General features: G+C 45.8%; 1 protein-coding gene across 3 annotated transcripts in view; it reads left to right on the top strand.

Moving 5' to 3' along the window:
• Nucleotides 1-21,570, top strand: part of NAV2 (neuron navigator 2) — a 395,678-nt gene that overhangs the window by 138,049 nt on the left and 236,059 nt on the right. The window lies entirely within an intron of this gene.

The raw sequence follows: 21,570 nt of genomic DNA, 5'->3' as shown, positions 1-21,570 counted from the left end.
AAAGTGGCCATGATTTTTACAGAGAGTCTTAGGTCAGCATTTCACGTTCCTGGTCTTTCTTGTAGAAACACATTATGCAGACCTGGTGCAAACCTACGCTTGTTGAGAATTTGGACTGTTGGGACTCAGTTCTGCTTTCTCAAAGACACACAGCGATTCCTGTCGGTGTATATGGTGCTAGGGCACAGATGAGGTCATGGCGTCTTACTCAGAAATGGGGGCATGTGATCTGATTGCCTTCAAAGGTTGGAATGATGTGAAATCAGAACGGTGGCAGGAAATGTGAAGTGTACGATACTATCCAGACCATTGTTAACGTGACCTTGACAAGGGATCTTCTCTCTGGTGTGATCTGCTTAAGCTCTGATATTAGAGCTGTTAAAAAAACAAAAACAAATGAATCTTTTAACATCTGTTCTTGTTATGTGTCCTCATAATCTTTGAATTAACATTCATGATCACTGTTGAGGTCAGAGCACGTTAAATTGCAGTGCTCTTAATACCTGGTTTTTCCCTTCATCGTGCTTTTCAGATGTGAATGTTGACACGAATTGTGTACATATCAGTTCGTTAAGATGATGGTCCTACCTGCTTGACATATGAAGGTGGCAATTTAAGGGCAACTTTTTTCTTTTTTTTTTCTTTTTCTTTTTTTTTTTTTTTTCAGGACCTTAATTTGCTTTCAGAAATCTAAAACTGAAAAAAGGCATAATCTGTTTTTTCTGACCTCCCCCTACTCCCTTTGAGTTGACACAATTTGATAGTCTCATTCCAAAGTATAGCAAAGTGATTGGCGATCCTTGGTTTTACTTCTTAATTTTCAGGGTTGTTAATGCCAATGAGTTGGCCAGACAGCCTTTTCGGTGACCTTTATTTTTTACTATAAAGAGGAGTGTGTGTGGTGTGATGGGAGTCATTTTTCAGTTTATGTTTTGAAACAAGTTTTCTGTTTGTTTTGGGTTGGGTTTTTTTTGTTTTTTTTTTGTTTTTTTGTTTTTTTTTTTTTTTTGTCCTTTCACTGGAGATTTTTTTCTGTTGGTTTGCTCCAGAGAGCAACCACTCCTTACATAGGAAAGTCCCCATGCAGATCTCCCCTGGCCGCTTTGACTTTTGGAAAAGCTTGGCTGCTATTTTTGTTAGAGCTACTGCAGCTGTCTAGTATATTAATAATTGGGAAAATGTGGAAGATAGAAGACTTAATTTAGGGTAAGCATTTTACACATGCAGGTCCTCTCTTTGCACGAAAGACAGGCAGTACTTTCCCCTGGGAAAGATACCGATGCATTTGTCCCAGCCCATTATGATGCATGTGTAGACCTAGTATTTGAAGGCAATGAACCTTTTATTCTCTTTGGCACTTCTGTATTTTCTGCGCCTTCTGTGGGAGGTGTTAAAGTCCACTTTCAAGATTATAAAATAATATTGCCACCTCAGATTCCGTGGTGCAAATTTAGCTCTCCATGCAAAATGTTATTTATAAATGCTACCATGGCACCGATGCAATTTTGTGGCTTCTCTGACTCTTTCAGCTGTGAAAGTATTGTTTTTTTATGGCCTGTGTTCTTTTTTTTTTTTTTTTTTTTTAAAAATAGAAAAAAAAAACCTATAATTGTCGGTGATAATTAGTTCCAGCGTAAGGGCAGGGAGGCAGACACGGTCTGGTGGTGAACGAAGCAGAGAATATTTCATACAGGATGTGAGTCCAGGAAAATGTGAAAACCACCACCGCAGTCATTCTGTTCTATAGGAAATGAGAAAGATGATAAAGACAACAGGGCTATTGTCATTTTCCCTACATCACGAACTGTGACAAATGCCTAAGGCAGAAGCTCCCCTAGAGCATGCAGGAAGTGCTTCTTAGACCAGCATGGGTGGTGTTCCATCTACGAGGACCCCTGTGTGTGTGTGTGTGTGTGTGTGTGTACGTATGTGTGTGTGCGCGCGCGCGCGTGTGCGTGCATCTGTATGGGCATATACAGAGTTAATACATTTCTACTCATGGGAAGCATCCTTTGGGGATGTGGCACAGTGGTGAGCCACCACTTCTGGATTCCTAGAAGGTCAGACTCCAAAGGAGGCTTTATTTAGGGCAGCCAATGATAACAGATTTGGAGGAAACCGAGTGGGAAGCATGTGGGGAGCACCATGTTGGTAGAAGGGAGATGACCTACAGAGAGATGAGAACTTGGGCAGTGCACCTGCTCAGAGGGTAACTGCACCTCCCTGAAAATAATCAGCAGAGCTGATGTGCTCACTCCCTGAGAAAGTAGGGACTCTTCAGGGACCTTGAGTAATGGAGCCAAAGAAAAACAATGATGTTTCAGAGCAGGAGGAATGGATGCTGTTCCAGTTTTTAAGGGGCAAGTTCAGTCCATCAGCTAATCTGGGGGTTGGGCCAAGAGCTTTGATTTTGGTGGGTAGGAGGCCCAGCCCCCTTGCTTCTGACCCACTAGGTTGCTGAGGAGCTCAGGTCTCAAACTCTTGCACTCCAGGCTCTGCTTCAAATGTCCTTTTCCAGGAGGATGGGGAAGTGAGAGCAGATGCCTGTGGCATATGGACGTGAAAATCCCAAGGGCACTGATGCACAGACATGATGGGTGTGGCACTGTCACTTGCAGCCTGCCAGTCAGCATTCACAGAGTGCCGACCAATGGCAGGCACTGGGGTGGGCCAAGTGAATGCTCAGGTGGGCAAGATGTGATCCCTGCCCTTAAGGAACCAGGAGACCAGAGAATAACAGTGCAGCTGTTTCCATAGACCTCTGTGCACGGCACAGTGGGGCCCGTTCCATCTGAGAACAAGGGGAGGTTTAAGAATAACTTCTCGGGAGGGAGGCTGAAACGTAAGACGGTGCACCACGGGGGAGTGATAGGTGGAAGAAGATTCACATCCCTGGGGCATCTCTTTACTAAAGGATGTCCAGGATCATCATTTGTTGATGATCCTGCTGCAGTGCCATAAGCTGTCTCTGGTGAGACTCCTCTTCTGAGGTGAGGAGTGGGGCACGGAAGAGACAGAGTACAACACACCCCATGGGCATGGAGGTCTTTGGGTCTAGGATGGGTCCGCATTCATCATCACTACCCGGATCACCGCATTTTGGGAGGGCAATTCCTGTTGGGTCCTGGAGTGAAATTTAAAAAACCACAGAAACAAAAAGTTTATTTTTTGAGAGTGAGCATGCAAGCAGAGGAGGGGCAGAGAGACAGGGGGACAGAGGATCCAAAGTGAGCACTGACAGCAGCAAGCCCGTTGCAGGCGTCCAACCCACGAACCGAACCATGAGATCGTGACCTGAGCTGAAGTCAGATGCTTAACTGACCACCCAGGTGCCCCCTGGAGTGAAGTTCTTTAAAGGGAAATACCCATGGTCATCCAGCCTTGTGGAGGGAAGTTCAATCATGGGATCTGGAGGTGAAAACCCTACCTGGTGGGAAATGGTCGTCCATGATTTTACTATCAGCACTAACTTGTATCTGCACAGTGCTGTGAAGTTTGTGAGACCGTTCATACTTACGGGCACATTCTGTCCTCCCAACTCTGCTGTGGGCCTGCACAACATGCCCCCCTTTCTGGTGAAGAGAATGAAGTGCCAGGTGGTGAAAGGCTGTGCCCAGGAAGAGGCAGAGCCAGGACCGTCGGCATATACTGTCACTCTTTCCTAGGCCTCCTAGGACGAGACCGTGACTGTGACAAGACAGGCACGGCAGGGACTTCCTTTCCCTAGCAAGCTGGCCTCAGCTTGTGTTGAAGGAGTTCTTTGCCCGGTTTCAGGCTGACCTAGACACCGTGGGGGCCACATCCTTGGAGACGGAGCCGTGGAAACATTCCCACCCCCTTTCACCCACCAGTCCATCCATTTGGCCCTTAAATAAGTTTGTGTGTGTGCGTCAGAGCCGGGTAAAATGTTTTGTCTGTTGAGCATTGCCATGGCAACCCAGAGGCATCTTTTTGGCTTTCAAGCGGTGAGTTCAGCAGAGTCCTGCATAGTTTGGAAGGAGAAACCTTGCCTGGAGCCTGGCCCGAGGGCACTGCCTGCCTCCTCGAACCTGAACCCTGTACTCCAAGACAGGGCCTCACTTTAGAGCCTTGGAATGGCTGCCACAGGGAGTGGTTTTCCGTTTTAATCATTATTATCTTACATGGCTTGACTTTCTCTTGTCGGTTAGGAGAGGTGAAAGTTAGCAAGGCCTGCTGGCCCTTTCAGCGGAAAGCCCTAGGCCTGTTTACCCCTCTGGCTGCTGATCTCAGGCCCGGGGTCATCTGGGGGCTTCCAGCCCACAGCCTCCTCCTGAGCTGTCCGAGAGGGCTCTGCCTTCTTCACTTAATGCTTCTAGATTGAGGGCCTGATGGGCTTGGGAACCAGACAGGCCAAGTTTGAGTTCCTTCTCTGCTATTCTGTGGCCTTGAGCTCACTAGTGAACCTTTTTGAAGGCTCTATTCCTGCTCTATAAAGTGGGGTTGATAATACGTCCCTCAAAACGTTTTTGTAGTACTAATGAGGTGGTAAAAGAGACGATAATGGAGAATACTGATCACCGTGATAAAATACAACTGGAGCCTGTAAAGTGTCGGCCTTGTGCCAGGTGCCTTGCTAAGTGCTGCCCAGCCGTCCTCTCCCTCCATCCTCCCAATAGCCCTTGCAGGTAGGTGATCTTACCCTCATGCTCCTCGCCTATGAGCAGCACTCAGAACATGGTAGTTTCTCTGGTGATGATTTGTGCATTGTAGTTCATGTGTTGGAAACATGGAGTCCTCTGGAAATCTGAGGAAAGCTAGGGCTCCCTCCTTCCCAGATTGCACACACCCCAGAATTTTGCATATGGCCTGAGCAGATTGTAGATCCCAGAGGCTGGCCTACGTGTCCCCTACGGCTCCACAGACCCAAACTTCAGTGCCCCTGCTGCTTTGGGCACAGCTCTGCACCCCGCCCTGTCCTTCAGGGGTCTCCGTGGAAATGGTAGCCCTGAGTTCCCAAGACCGTAGGAGTTAGCACATAGACACAGAGAAGGAGCGGGCAGTAGTTTTCAAACTTCCATTGCATGAGCAGAATTCCTTTTTTTCCCCTCCCCCCAAAAAATCGTACATGGGACTGAGGCTTTTCAAGGTCTTTTTGTTGTTGTTCTAGATTACTGACCTAGGAAGCAGAGTTGGAGCTTGAACCCAAGTCTGTCTAGTTGTGGTGTTGGCTTCTGTGGCAGAGAAGGGGTGTAATAAAAATAGTCTGCACCTCCCAATCCCTGCTCTTATTTTTCACGTGTGCATACAGCAGAATCAGCAGAAGGGAAGAGCTGGAGTATTTCTGGAAAGGGCCTGAGTTGACCTGTTGATGAATCCATAAGAGCTGAAAAAGGAGTAGGGGCCCCTAGTGAGAGGCAGCCCGTTAAGATGGCGTTGGGGAGCCCTGGCGCCAGGTACCTCCCGCTGCGTTCTCCACAGAGCTTCCTGGGCCACGGGAAGGCCATCTGCAACAGAATCGGGTTTCCAGGCCCAGTGACCTTGAGCCCTCCTAACAGCTGAGAGAAAGCAGGCCACATGCCTAGGGAGTGTCTGAGCTCCTTGGGCAGCTGAGTTGCCTTTTCCCCGGGCCCCGGGCCTATTTTTACACCACCCTAAGGGCACACACATGTTACAGAACCAAGAAGGAATGAAGAAAAGTCTACAGGCCACTTAAAATTTAAAGCAAAGTGGAAAGAGTCCAGGGCCAAGGTTAGTAGGTGGCATCCACCACTTCACTCAGTGGTACTGTTCTGGCCAGCAGTCTCTTTCAATGTGGAGGCAACTTCCAGGTCTGTCTGTCTGTCTGTCTCTCTCTCTCTCTCTCTCTCTCTGCCTCTTTGGTCACACCTCTGTTTAAACCCTCCTCGGCTACTCCTTTCCCCTTCCGTACTCTGAAGCACACAATGGAAAGTCTTTCACAATCGAATTACCAGCGTTTCTTGCCACTCGGCCACTCATCCTCTATGTCCCAGGCATACTGGAACTTGAGGTGCCCACAGAGAGACTGTGCGCTCCTGTCTTTGTACTTACCACATGCTCTCCAGACTGCCTGGAAGATCTGATGACTGTCCCACCTGGATCATGTAACCTTTAACCTTCAGGTCAATCGTTATCTCAAGGAGTTGAGATCTATTAGATGCCTGATGGCTTGGGTGTCCCCAGGTACCTGCATTTCTCATAACACTCCCTTGTGGTTGAATTATCTTCTTGAGGGAGATGCCATGTCTTTCACCTGAGTATCCTAACTTAGGATGTACTTAGATGACTGGCGTCTAGTAGACGTTTAATAAACGTTAAATGGACGGACGGATGGATGGAAAGATTAAGAAGGGAGCTGGCCTGGACTTGTCCATGTGACTGAAGGGTTGTAACATTCCACTCTTCATCCTTGTCTATGGCTGAGCAGCCATGTGGGTATTAGAAGTTTTCCAGCATTACCCTAGAAGTATCTTTCCTACTCAATTCCTTTTTTTTTCTCAGCTTATCCATAGGACATTGCAGTTAACTTTTAGTTTATTAAGTTCGTTTATGTTGCTTGAGGTAAGCATTTTTAGGTGTCCTTATGACCAGAAATTAAAAAAAAAAAAAAAAAAGGTAAGTGCTTTACATATTTTAACTCCTTTTATTTTGCTAGAATGGGAAATAGATTTTGTCATTCCACTAAATGGCTTGGAGAACTTAGACCCTGATGCTGCGCTCTGCCAGAAGCTAAGTGTGAGTCATGTTAAAGAACCTCTCCTTGGGGCGCCTGCGTGGCTCAGTCGGTTAAGCGTCTGACTTCGGCTCAGGTCATGATCTCACGGTTTGTGAGTTCGAGCCCTGTGTCGGGCTCTGTGCTGACAGCTCGAGCCTGGAGCCTGCTTCAGATTCTGTGTCTCCCTCTCTCTCTGCCCCTCCCCTGCTCATGCTCTGTCTCTGTCTCAAAAATAAATAAAAACATTAAAAAAAAAATTTTTTTTTTTTTTTAAAGAACATCTCCTTCTTTTCCACTTGTGCTGTAGAGCCTGGGGTTATGGCCCTTGTCCTGGATTCTGTGTTCTTACGTGATTAGAATAGCGAACATCTATCCTATATACCTATGACTGGGCAATGTCTTAGACCTCTGCATTGATGGATTTTAGCTCCATAAAACCCTATGAGAGCAGTTACCTTTATTCTCACTTCACAGATAAAGAAACAGAGATTTAGTAGTGTGCATGAGGTCACATAACTAATAAGTGACAAGCTGGGGCTTGAACTCTAGAAGCCTGACTCTAGAGTCTGTTTCCTTAACTGTTAGTCTATTCTGCATATAAGGAAATTGAAGTAGAAAAAAGATGGAATGTGACACGGAGGTACAAAGATTACATTTGTAGTACTCGCACTTGTGTAGGTCTAGATGGAGCCTGGAGATGAGGCCTTCCATCTTGGGAAAGAGATTTGGTTTGAAGAAGAATAAGAAGACTGGAATCAGGCAGACTTGGGTCTCCCATCCCAAGGCATGTGTGCTGGGCAAGTTACTAAATCTGAACCTTTCTCATCTGTGAAAGGGGGGTTATGATGGAAGCTGCCCCCTAGGGTTGCTGCCAGGGATGGATGAGCGATGGGATGATAATCATCTGGCATTGTCCTGGCTCGTGGAGAGAGCACGTCTCATGTCCGTTCCCTTGCCTGCTTACAGGTCCTGTATATCCTAACTATTGTGCATTGAAAGGTTTTTTCATACTCCAAGTAGGCACCCAGTACGGTAGGGTGAACAGTGGACCCCCAAAGATGTCCACGTATTAATCTTCAGAACCTGTGAATATGCTAGGTTACATAACAAAAGGGACTTTGCAGGTGTGATTAAGTTAAGGGTTTTGAGACTGGAAAATCATCCTGGATCATCTGGGCAGGCCCGGTGTGGTCACCAGAATCCTTCTAAGAGGGTGGCAAGAAGGTGAGCAAGGACATTTAACTATGGGCGCAGAGGGAGAGTGGGGGACGAGAGATTGGAAGATGCTATTCTGTCTTTGAAGACAGAAGAAGGGGCTATGAACCAAGGCCTAAAGGTCTCCTCTAGCAGCTAGAAAAGAGGACGAAATAGATTCTCCCCTAGAACCTCCAGAATGGATACAGCCAGCCGACTCCTTGATTTTCAAGCTCACCGAGAATGATTTTCCTCTGGAATTATAATTTTAGGCTGCTTGAAGCCACTAAATTTTGGCCACCTGTTGAAGCACCAGTATGAAACCAATACTCTCTGGGAACCAACCAAAATATTTCTTGCTATATTGGACAGTAAGCTATTTGGGTTGCTAGCAGAGGCTCATTTTGCTACTGCAAGCTCCTTGGATTTCTGAGTTGGCTGGAAGTCGCTTCCGTTGTTAGAACACTTCAGAATAGAGTTTTCCACATTTGTACTGAGTTTACATCAGGTCACTGTAGGGAAGTCTGGGGAGAACAGAGCCCCACATTTCATTTTCAGTACTGCACGTCCTTGTTGTGGGTCACTTCAGACACTAAGCTGTCATGGGAGCCACAAGTGCCAATTAGAAGTTGGGCTCCAGGTATTCCTGACCTCTTTGTGGACATATACTTATGTGTAGGTATTGTGTTCTTCAACTAATGCACGTTTGTCTTGTAACTAATAGCACATTTAAATAAATTTTGAGGTCTTTGTCACATTTTGTTATTTAATGACATCAAAACTTTATAATACGTATAGTGTTTTTCATCTTTTAGTTCAATAAAAATCTGCGTATTCTCGGCACCTGGCATGGTGCTAGGTACATTGGAAGTGCTCAGCCCGTGTTTCTTAGATGAGTGAGCTCAACAAATAATGGCCCAACTGTCCAACAACTTCCCAGAGAGTGGGGGTGATGTTATACATCAAATTCTAATACGTCAAATATGCAATATGGATTTTGTATTTTTAAATGCTGTAAAGAAACTTGAGTTGTCCTAAGAAATTCTCTCAAATCTCTCACAGTTTTCTATTTTCACTTCATGATAAAGGTGTGTGGAAAAGACACCATTATCGCCGATTATTTTCATCAATAAGGGAAGTAGTGTTTGGTTTGGCAAAGCCTCCTAGGGCAGTGCTGCTCCAGCCTTAGTGTGCGTGAGAATCACCTGGAGTGCTTGTTAAAACAGTACAGGGTCCTACTCCCAGAGTTTCTGAATCAGGACTTCTGGGGTGGAGCTGGAGTATTTGCATTTTTAACAAGCTTCTTGGGTGATGCTGATGCTGCTTGCCTGGTGACCACACTTTGCCAACGCTGTCTTCAAGCCAAGTACAAAATGTCTCTTTTGGGCTCTGCCTGTGCAAACATGCATTTAAGCATAAATGAGTTTGCAGAGTTGTTTAAAATTTAAAAAATTAAGAGGATCTCTATAGGGTTTATTGAAATGTAAATATTTTGAATGAGCCAGTCAGTTGGCTTTTTTTGGAAAGGTTAAGCTGCTGTAGACATCCTCTTGTCTGAGCACTGTAGTAAGCTCTGCATGGATAAGATGAGAATCGTGCACGTGGCTGTGGTCTTGGAGCCTGCAAGTGCATTCTCTACTACCTCTTCTAGCTCACTTAACCCGTGTGACCCTTGGTTTCCTCTATTGCAAAATTGAAGCAATTTTGTACTTGAGTGCAGTACTCTACTGCCAATGTCCAAGTAGACATTAACTTCTTTGAGGGCACTGTTGCATCTGTCCACCTGTCCCCATCACCTGGCACTGGTAGATGCTTTGTGAATATTTACTTAAGAAATTCTCAGCACAGCCTTAGGACTGAGGCACTACGAGTGGCAAACATGGTGCTCGGTAAGGTTGAAGAACTTAGCAAATATGAGGGTAAGTGAAGGAAGAATAGCTACACATCTTTTTGAGCTGAGAGGGAAATCGGATGGTAATTTATAACCATGTAGACTGTGGTTTATATAACAGCCATCTGGGCCTCATGCTTGGATCCACCTCCCTGCATATGTCTTTGTGGAGTTCTTCTCTTTCAGCATCATGTCAAAAGAGTGTTTTTGTATGTGTTTGTTTTTTGTTTTTTGTTTTTAAATTTTTCCATGAAGCAGAGCTTAGCAAAGAATTCCTGTTTGCATTCTGTTAAAGCACAGTTAGCCTATGACATTTGCATACTGGGAGCCGGTCAGTAGGTGTGCTCACTTCAGCAAAGGGAGGTGGATGGATGCCAATCTGAGGTCAGGCCCCAGAAGACCTTTTATTTATTTTGTAAATGTTTGTTTATTTTGAGAGAGAAAGCACAAACAGAGGTGGGACAGAGACAATCCCAAGCAGGCTCCATGCTCAGCCCAACACAGGGCTTAAATCCACAAACCGTGAGATCATGATCTAAACCAAAATCAAGAGATGCACGCTTAACCGAGTCACCCAGTGCCCCGAGAAGGCCTTTTGCAACAAAAATAAAAACCAAATAGATGCTATTAGTTGAAAATCCATCTACTTCATAAAAATTGATCTTCTAGCTTTTTCTTTTTCTTTTTTTCTTGTTTTTAAAGAAAAGGTAAGATCTGCCAGTGCTGGGTTGGCACTCCCTAGGCCCAAGTTGGCTAAAACTGGGTAGCAGCTGCCCCTTTTAGATGGTTATGGGCTGCATTTGTCCTACTCCCCACCATTCTCTATTGTCATAAAACCAGCTTTTGTTATTTGTTACCTGTTTGCCCCCTGCACACATTTGAGGTTTGTGACCCCCAAATTGTCCTGTTCTTACAAGTATCATGAACTTGCTCAGGGATCCTAAGCACTGGCATATGGTGTTTTGAAAGAGCCCTGTTAGGAGAGCATTTGTACTTCAAAATGATGCTCATAAATGCTATATTGTATTAATTTCTGCTCCTAAAGATTTCCATCAGTATAAAAACATAAATGTCTCCTGCAAAACATGTAGAAAAGAATATGGGAAAAGTCAGCTCCTTCCTCTGTGAAGTGTCCTTCGTCCTTTTGATGTGAAGATGAGATTTCATTCAAAGGGATTGATTGCCTGCCTGGTCTCCTGGTCAGCTGGAGTCCCAGGGTAGGGAAGGTGACTGGAGTGGTCAAGAGCGATAGTAAAGCTCCTGCCATTTGGTTGTTAATATTCCGTGTTTGTAGAGGGCCTCTTAGATCCCTTTCCATTAAGTGTTCAAATTCTAACTCTGCCGTTTAATGACCGCAGTTTTAGGAAGGCACTTAAGCCCCTTGTGCCTCTATTTCCCCATCTGGAAAATGGCAATAGTAGCTACCTCATCTAGTGGTGAAAGTGAACTGAAATAATAATGTATGGAAAAGAATTTATCCCAGTGTTTTGTGTTTTCTGAGTGTAAATATTAGTTTCTTGGCTTTCAAGAAAGGGATAATTATCCCCATTTTTCTGAAAAGAAAACTGGGACTCAGGGAAATCAAGGACCTTGCCCCAAAATAGCCAAGGAGCTGAGAAATCCAGACTTCCCCTCTGGTCCCATGAAATCCCTAATTCCTCTCTCGGAAGGTAAAACTTCCTCTTAGTAATGGCTCCAGATACCGTGTAGATGACGTTTGGACAGGAGCTTTTCCTATGGAGGGGATGGGGGCAGGTGACAAAATCCCCTCATTCTCACACTTTGCCCTGAAGGAGCAGGAAGACAGAGAACATGCGATCAGGATTCTCTTCACTATTGTGAAGGATAACTAGTTACCTTTTCTGCGAGGTTTTGAGGGGAAACCAACTCGGAATTAAAGCCTTTCCTGGGGCCTATTCTGGTTCTCTGTGGGAATCCTACAGAGGAAGCCCTAACTAAAACAGAAGGCCTTTTAAGGGTTAGCCTGAGGATGGGGCATTTCTTTTGACTTGATTTTTTTCCCCCTCTGTCTTGTGAGACCTCTTTCACAGAGACTTGCAGAGATTTCATTCTGAGTTTAAGATGTACTGATAGTTTATTTACGAATAGCTCTCAAGCACTCCGTTTTTATGGCGACCCAACAGCTTAAGTTTCACCTTTAGGAGGAGACTATCTTCCTAATAATACGGGTAAAATTATATTTTATTAAGTGGCCAATATTTAACCATTTTTACCTCCAAAAAATTGCAACCTTGCTCGACTGAATACTTGACAAGGACAGAAATAGTAACAGAGATTAGCATTATATGACACGTTAAAAATTGTCACTATTTCTTCCCAGGTGCATTAGATATCTTATAGCCTTGGAAAGCTCAAGGATATCCTGAAATAGAGACCTTCCTGGTCTAGCTTGTTCTCCTCTTCCAGTGGAATTCGTGCCTCCGACATGCTGCCTGTGGCAGGAAACAGAGTTGAGGATTATTTTCATTATTAATAATGTTCTTAATTACTTTTGATATCCTGTGTTTTCTGATGGGTTGTCATGTAGCTCTTTGCTCAAATCTGTCACATCTAGTTTCTTGGTATATTTTGCATACTACTTGCAAAATCTCCCAAGTTCTATATTAATCATCACCAGTGGTCTAGAATTCAGGCTCTGCTCCATAGCCATACCTGCTAACAGCTCTTTGAACTTAAAAAAAAAAAAAAAAAAAAAAAAAAAAAAATTAACGTCCTGTATATGAACGGTGCTAATAGTGTGCCTGGCATATAATAATGACCCACTAATTGCTAGTAGCATCTGGAATTGGAGTGGAAAGGGAAGGACAATTTTTGAATTCCATCTCCTGCAGAAATGAACACTGCAGGGTGATATGTACAGGCACAGGATGACAGCAGGTGCCTTCATGCCAGCCGTCACCAGTGGGAGGGCAGAGTCTTACAGGATTGAGTATTGAGGCATTCTGCTTGGCTTTGCTTTCCGGGTTAGTGATGCTGCCAGGGTGTCTTGCACTTGTGTGCTGGTTATCCTTGGAATTGCAGGGTTGACGTCCACAGACGGACCGTTCATGGGCAGCCTGGAAGGACCATAGCTACAGATGATGGTAAATCGGCTGAAGCACAAAACTGCATTCAGAGGCTGCTATGAGGGAGCTGGCCACCAAACCGGGGAGCAAGTTTAACTCTTGGCCTTCATCTGCAAATGATTCCTGTTACCCTGTTCCTTTCTATGTATTTGCTTTGTGGGTAAAATGATCTGTTCTAGTGGTATTGCCGAAGTGGAGGGTTTGCTGCCCTTTTGGAGTATATCAGAGATCTGCTGTTTTGTTTTCTATTGCATTTATACTCTGTCTCTTGAAGACCTTGTGGTGGTTTATGGGTTTCAGGATGTAAATATGACAAAGCTACAGAAAGAACCAGGATAAAAAGAGCACAGTGAGTCAGTGTCAGGCTTTTGAGTTGGTGAGCTGATAAGTGTAAGCTAACCCTTACCTCGTTGGCGACCTCTGTTGAGTAGGGAGTCTGCTCTTGTGTGCGCTGTGTTTGCTGCGTGAGGAAGGACCATGCTGGCTTGTCACTTCTGTTTCCCCTTCCTCTAGAGCAGAGGCTGCAAGAGAGTAAATAGTCGTTTTTCATCAAGGAATGAATGAGGCGACCAAGTTTTAGTCAGCTCCTGGGTGGAATTCTCTAGCAAGTATCCACAGTACCACTCTTCTCTGTTGGTTCAAGAGGCAGCCACGCATTTGGGGTCCAGAAAGCACGATGTTCCGGTTTAGGTTGGCGTCTGGGTTTGTCCCCTTCTCTGTAGGAAAAGCCAGGGTTTTCTGTGAAAAGTACTTGCTCCTTCTTAACGGAACTATGGGTCTGCTGTCTTAGGGTTTTTTATGTCACTTAGTAAAGGATAAAGGAGACTTTGACCAGAAATCTTTCGGGACGGGAAGTGCTAATTCTAACAGGGTCAAAATGGATTCTAGCTACAAGGAACCCACTCGTAGAGAGGCCATACCAGCATCATGCACTTTAGCGAGCTTCAGAGCATCTCACAACTCCAGAGTGATCCCTTACTTTTAGGAGATGGCCAGTGATATATAATATTCTGCCATTACGGAAGGGTATGAAGAAAGAGTCTTTTGAAGCTCTGGCTATATGAACTTCCAGACCCTTGGTCGAGGTCAGCCTATCTATGCCTCAGCATCTCTGTTGAGATAGTTACCCACCTTCCCATGTTCTCGAGGAGGAATTTGAAGCTTGAAGCAGTTAGTAATTTTGCTAGGGTCTTGTGGGTAGTCTGAGAGAGAGCCAGAATCCAGCGGGGAGAAGCCCAGAGTCTGTATTCTTCCAACAGATTACGGTCCTCTAATAATTGTGATGGGATACAGGTACCCGTGGGAGACATAACCCATGGGAAGACGGCAGCAATCCCTCTGCCCTGTTGTGAATTAGTTTACCGCTGTCTTTTTAAGAGTGAGCTTGCTGAGACCTAGGCCCGACATCAGGTGATAGAGAGGACCCAGAGTCTCCGTCTGGGCTTGAGGGGAAAGTCAGGAGCAAACGGAAGGCAGCCCAGGTAATAAGCTTGTCGAACTCTCTGCTTTGCCAGGGGCCAGCTCTACACATAGCCACGGGCATGTCATCGTCTTAGAAGTATAGTACAGGGATGTCCTGTCAAAAATGACAACACTGTAACAAAAACTGCTAGTTATGGGGCACTTAGGAAGCACCACGTATATATCCTCCACCACCCTGTGCAATGGGTGTGATAATGCTCATTCCACAGATCAGACCATGGAGGTAACTTAGTGGAGATCAGGGGCAGAATCAGGATTTGAGGCTAGGTTTGTCTGACTCTAAAACCTGGGATACATCCCTGAATGCCACTCCTTAGCCCTAATCACTTCCCTCTAGCATTTGGGTCCAGCTCCTAACTTGGAGGAGCTTAGGCTCCTCCCTTTGGGGAGTATTAGGAAGTTAGGCCACATTCCTCTGAAACCGGAGCAGGGAAAATGGTGTTGGCAATGGCGTGCTAGATAAACGCACCCAGGGGCATCTGTGCGCCTTTCTGACCATGCCGATGCCCAGAGGACTTTTCCTCCTCATCCCTACAGAGCTCAAGTGTAAGCGTTTTTTATGGGAGCCTCCAGAGTAAGGACTGCTTTCTAGAATTTGAGCTATACCTCCCTTTCCAGATTTCTCTTTGTCTCGAGGGAAAAATGGAGAAGTCAGAGTGTAATAGGAAAATGAAATAGTCTAAGCATTTGGAAGCAAAGTGGAAAAAGATAATCACTGGAGGAATTTGAGATTCTTGTTTTCGATTGTTGTTTCTCCTTGAAAGGATTTTTTGTATCCATATGGACTTAGCCATGTGCCTTAACAGCAGAGAGACTCCTATAAAGTTTTTTTTTTTTTAAGGAATTCTTGAGAACATCTCAGCTGAAGTTATAAATATCATATACGATAAGGTGGATAACATTGCCAAATTAAAGGAAGGAGCTGGGCAAAGCACTAGCAAGAACAGACCTAGGAACCGAAGCCCCATCCAGCCCCCAAGTCCCACATGCTTCAGCTGTTTGAAAGGCACCAAGAAAGCGAGAGCTGGTATGAATGGCCAAAGCTGGGACACAGGACGTGGAGCCCCTCGTGCTACTGGGGTAGGATGGCTTCTTGCATCAGCTAAGCTAGCCGCAGCTTGTGGCACTCACAAAGGGAGATGCTCTTGAATATCTCTGTACCTGAGATAATTCGAAGTACCACCATACATGCCCCCCATTTCTGGGGTCTCCTAAAATGAAAACTATAATGTCTAGGCCCCACCAGCTCTGTCTCACGGGATTGTGTCTCCAGGACCACATTGTGGCCCACGAGCCTCGTGATCATGGGATGATGCTGGGCTCCAACACTGATGGAGGTGTCCAAAAAAAAAAAAAAAGTTCAGCTGGACAGATCCTGCGTCAGGCCACGGCCTAGGAACACAGAGGCAAGAGACATCACAGATGAGATGGGCATTTAGGAGAGTGTTTCCCCAAAGTTCATTTTGCTTTTTGATTTGGTTTCACGGTTGGATTTCTTTTTTTTTTTTTCTTCCTCTTTTCTATTTTTATTTTTGGAAAGGGGCAGAGGAGGGAGTGTCAGAAAGGCACGGAGGCCTGTTGGATAGGAAGCAGACCTTCCTAGTACATGTGACCACAGATGCTGACCTTCCCTTCCCATCCCTCCCTGTCTCCATGCCCAGCCCGGATGTTACTGGAGCCCCCACATCAAGGATGCTGCTTGAGCCATCCCTGACACAAAATAGCCCATCCTCAAGCTTTCAGATCAGAAGGGCTTGGTCTGGCTACTGTTGCCCTGGTAATGGTTGGGGAGGTGACATGGTTCAAGGCTTCCCTAACACCTAGGAGGACCTCTGCCTTCTCTCTCCTGTCAGCTCTTGAATGTGGCCCCATGTGGCCAGCCCTCTGCTCTTGCTCAGTGTCCTGTCTCTTAGCTCTTGTCCTCTGCCACCTGGCTGCCAGCCATGTCAGCTCCCTTTTGGTTGCCAGAACGTGGTAAGCTGCATCCTGCCTGGAGGCTTTTGAGTCTTAGATTCACTAGGTGTAGTGTGGTTTTTCTCCCCGCTCTGTGTCCAGCTAACTCAGGTCTCTGCTCAAATTTCCCATCAGTCAACAAAATCGTCCTGAATATCTGCGATGGGGTCCTCACTGTTCTGGGTGCCTGGGGCGACATCAGTGAATAGACCAACAAAAAGTCCTGTCTCTGAACCTACATGCTGTCTCTTCCTTGAGAAATTTTTACCTACCTACCATGCCCCTGGCTAGATCCGGTCTTCTGTACATGATAGATGTTGTCTATACTTACTTGTGCATTGACTTAATGCCCAGTGCCCTACACTAAACTTTAGGTTCTTTTGAGGTCAGGGATTATTCACCACTGTATACCCAGTACCGCACATTGCCTGACATCCAGTAGGTGCTCAGTGACTATGGGTCAAGGAATGGATTCATGAATGACAAGTAGCAGTGCCAGGTGTGAGGGTCACACTTCTGGAAGGAAGCTGTCTGAGCGGATGTATGGGGCTTATGAAGAAGCTGCACTGTGCTTTTAAAGTCCCCAGAACCTGAAGGTTCTTACTCAACCTTGTCTGCAGTCTGGATCTTCCATTGCCTAGGCTTTAGGCATTTCATGACTTCTAGAAAATGGCTGTAACCGTGCCTGACTTGAGTGCGGCTGCTGTTTGCCTCTCTTCCCAGGATGGAGATCTCTAAGGGGCCTGATGAGACACTCTTAACTCCTGAAAACTAGTGCCCCATTTACCTGTATGCCTGGAGCCCATCCTCCCCTTGGCCGTGGTGGTGCCCATAGAGATGGTCTTCGTTTGCATTAATCATTTTCATGCGCTTTGCACTCAGCTACACTGGTATTCAGAGAAAAATGCTGCCATGACAACTGCGACAACAGATGGTATTTGATCAGTCTCTAAGCTACCAAGAAGATCTACAGCAGTTCTTTCGAGCTTTGCATATTTTACTTTATCATGAGACCCAGTCCAGCCTTAATCATGGTTGAAATGCAAAGTTTTCCATTTGCCTTCTGTCCCTCCCCCTTGTCTTTCCAGTTGTTTGGCATTTGTTTTGACTTTCCTTGCTCTCTGGCTGGCCTGGGTGGAGATGTGCTCTTGGAAGTGGGAAGCAAAGACCACAACAGACACAGTGCATGGAAGTTGCCTTGCATGTCTCCAGTTCCAAGGTGGTTGAGAAACGATTCACCTTTGGGATGGAGATACCAGCTGAGACGGCAGGAGAGCCTCCATGGCAGCCTTTCTCTCCCAGATCTTCACAGATGCACATGGTGGAGGCCCTGTGTGGCCCCAAACAAAGGGAGGACTGGGAAATGCATCTTAGTCTTGTTTTTTCCCCTTACTCCACACGTGCCTTATCCAGCCCCTTTCTGCTCCCAGGGTCTCCAAGTTACATTGTGGTCCCACTTGTGGGCTTCCCCGCTCCACCCCAGCTGATGCTCCAAACTCCAGGGACTCCATCTCAGAGCTCCTGGACCCATTTCTACGGTAGCAACTATGACAGCCTTCTCACCCGGTGTGAAGTGCAGCTTTCCACCCCTGCTCAGCAACATTGGAATGTCCGGCTTTGCAAAGATTTTTTTTTTGGCTAATTTTGGAAAGTAGTTTATATTGGCTGCTATGTGTTAATGAACAACTTGGGTTGTATTTACATACTTTGCTGGTTAAGAGCCTTTCCCATCACTCTGTATCCCAACTTTAACCAGATCTGCCTCTCACACTGCAGGTCTGGATTGCACATGAGCCATGAGCCTCATTAAAGATGGGCATGTGGACAAAGCATAAGAGACTGTTAAAAACTGAGAACAAACTGAGGGTTGATGGGGGGTGGGAGGGAGGGCAGGGTGGGAGGGAGGGCAGGGTGGGAGGGAGGGCAGGGTGGGTGATGGGTATTGAGGAGGGCACCTTTTGGGATGAGCACTGGGTGTTGTATGGAAACCAATTTGACAGTAAATTTCATATATTAAAAAAAAAAAAAAAAAAAAAAAAGATGGGCATGTGGACACCCTTGTGCTATGAGTGCCCGGGACATGCCCCTTACCTGGTGTGGTGGCAGTTTGCAGTTTCAACAGGGCAGGAGAATGAATTGTTTACCTGTATGGTACTGGAAGAAAACCTTAAGGTGAATTTTAATCACAAGAGAGGCTGGATCAAAGAAACATTCTCCCCTTCTGATCTCCTTCCAAGTGAAGCCAGGAGGTTGGAATGCACATCTGACCCTATTCTGCTTCCCAGCCCTGCTCTCTTCCTGGGGTGCAGATGAAAAGAGCGTGGGTCTCAGCAGCCTTGTCAGGAGTGATTTTTAACCTTAACAGAACATTATTAAAGAGTGGATTTGAGGCTTGAGGAATGTTTTTTGAACTCCTTCTGTGAGCAGAGAAATCATAGTGGAGGGGGAACAAATTCAAGGCGCTTGATGAGCTTGTGAATCGTCTTTTAAATGATGACCCGAGTTCTTATTTTTAGTTTTAACATATTCCAGGAGTGCAACTCAGCCATCCAAATATTGCTCCCTGTTTTATCTCCTCTTTAGGAGAAAGCATTCTTGATGACCTTAAGCCTTCTCTCTTTGCCTAATGAAGATCCTGGTGCTTCCTTTGTTCATATGCTCTGATTCTCCCGGAAATGGATGTGAGTTGGGGGGTGTGTCGGTTGGCCCTCTGGACCCTAAAGAGAAGGGTTATGTAAATGTGGGCTTCTGAACAGGGAGGAGGACTCTGCACCAACATGGTGAGAAGAATCAGGCACAGTGCCTGGAACAGAGCAGACATCTACACAATTAATTGTATTGATTGAATGACGAAAATCCTATAATGCAGGTTTCTCATCCCTAGCACTATTGACATTTTGGGTAGGATTTCCTGTTATGGGGGGACAGTCCTGTGCATTGTAGGATGTTTAGTAACCTCCTTGGCCTCAACCCGCTAGATACCAGTGGCACCCCCACATCATGATAACAGAATGTAGGCAGATGCCGCCTGGGGATGGCCCCTTCTCTCCCACTCTCCCTGCCCTGTAGAGAACTGATCTAAATTATGAAATCTTTGAAAGCATGATAGGGATTTTCAAAAGCAACAGGAGGAAAAAGTAGTCTAGGTAACCTATTTAAACTTCTTCATTCCTTTACTAGAACTTAAATTAAAAGAAAGCCCAGTAGATGGCCAAATCGAAATGAACCAAGTGTTAGCCTTGCAGGAAGAAATGACCATGTACTTTAAGTGATAAATGTGTTGAATTGCTCCGTGAATGTGCCAAGTAAATGTGCTTTATGCCCTTTGGAAGGGAATTTCTATAGAATTACAGTGTTCTAGGAGAGCGGTGCTTTTCTTGAATATGTTGGTGGGTGTCTTTTTTTTCTTTTTAATCAATGTCACTGTGCTGCACTGTTCTTGAAAACCTTAACCTGCCCATGCCTGTGCACCTGTGCTTGCCAGGATAAATACCAAGTGTACTATTTTTGATTTTACATTAACAGATTCGGCAGTGGTCAGCTTTCTCTTTTTCTCGTTTTCTGTGGGGACCTAATTGCCAAAGCCTCACTAGTCCACCATGTGCAAGATCTACTGAAGAAAGTAGGGTAGGATTATTCAAAGAAAAAAGGGGTAGAAGAATTATATAGTTCTATCATGATTTAAATATCTGTGCCTCTTTGTGGGGGCAACGAATCCTCTTGTGTGGTTTTGGTAGATTACCTTTGTGCACACTTGAGGAATTAAGGACCGATGGTTATTTTTAGCAAAAGCAGGGGTTTGTAATGGGGAAAGAGCATTTAGAGAGAGAATTTTCATCAGTTACAAATGTAAGCAGATGCCTTCAGAACACCTTCCACGGGGCCCTCCTGGCCATTCTCTTCCTTCTTTCCCCTTCCTCTTCCCTCTAAGATGGTAGCACCTGGTTGTCACTGCCGTCACTCTGATGTGGAAGGAAGGAAGAGTTAAAAGCCATCCCCCTTTGCACTCGCCTTGATAAGAAATGGCTTTCTGCAGTGGCGGCAGGCCTTGCTCATAGCATCAGCGTTGACTTGGTTTGCAGGAAATTGCATTTTGCCCCTTTGCCTGGAGATAAAACACCTCCCAGATGAGGATCTTTGAGGGAGAGCTGGAGGCTGGGAGGGAGTTGGGAACCTGTGCGAAAAGCTGCAAGGTTGGGGGTGTGTGGGTGGCTCAGTCTGTTAACCATCCAATTCTTGATTTTGGCCCAGGCCATGATCTCCTCCTGGTTCGTGAGATTGAGCCCTGCATGGAGCTCTGTGCTGACAGTATGAAGCTGGCTTGGGATTTTCTTTCTCCTTCTCTCTCTCTGCCCCTCCCCTGCTTCACTCGCTCTCAAAATAAATAAACTTAAAAAAAAAAAAAAAAAAAAAAAAAAGGATAGAGCAATCTCAGGCTCCGGGTGTATTGGAGTCTGTAAAACCAGGGCAGTTTTATTCAGGTGGCCCATAGCTTAATGGAGTGCTCGGAAGGTCTGCAGACGAGGAGCAGAGAAGGAAGATGTCAGACATGCGATTTCGGGAAGACTGCCTTGGAGCCCTACTCTACTCGTGAGATCTCTTACACTGTAGACGCTTAGCTCTGTGCCTGGTGAAATAGCCTTCGGAATACCACTTGGGGGTGGGGGGAGTGGTCACAGGTACACTGTGAAAGATGGTCATTTATCCGAGATCCACTTTATGGGTTAAATGCCTATTTGAGTTCATAAGAATGCTGATAGAGCCCAGGAAGTCGGGGGGCGGGCTGTGGTGAGGAGGCTCTCCGTTGTGGATTGCAAACTGCAGTTAGTTCAAAGATCCTTGTGCCAAGTCAAAAGCAGTTTCTTTTATTTATGGTCACCATTGACGTTAATCGAGCCTGAACATTTTCCTGTAGACTAAAAAATCATTAGCCCTGACAACTGAAGTCAAATCAGACCTTTGGGAATGACCTAATTGTTCTTTCCCGAGGGCTGGATGTTAGCTTGCCCTTGGCTGTGGCATCAGCCCTGCCAGGCCTGGGAGGCCTCCCAGACTGTGGCAGGTGGGTTCCTTCTTGTCACAGAAAACACAAAGGACAGAGGGGCTCGTTCTGTCACAGCCCTCCCTCGTCATCTGCAGTGCCTGCCATCCTGAGAGTTTTGTGAGTAAACCCGGCCCAGGGCCCTGCCGAAACTCCCGTTCACTGTTTTCACATTTGACGGTGTGCCACCTCCATGCTGGAAATTCCTCCCAGCTGCTGGTGGACGGGT

The sequence above is a fragment of the Panthera uncia genome, chromosome D1, assembly GCF_023721935.1.
Source record: "Panthera uncia isolate 11264 chromosome D1, Puncia_PCG_1.0, whole genome shotgun sequence".
NCBI lineage: Eukaryota > Metazoa > Chordata > Mammalia > Carnivora > Felidae > Panthera > Panthera uncia.
Note: the sequence above shows the minus strand (reverse complement) of the source record. Positions and strands in the feature narration are given on the sequence as shown.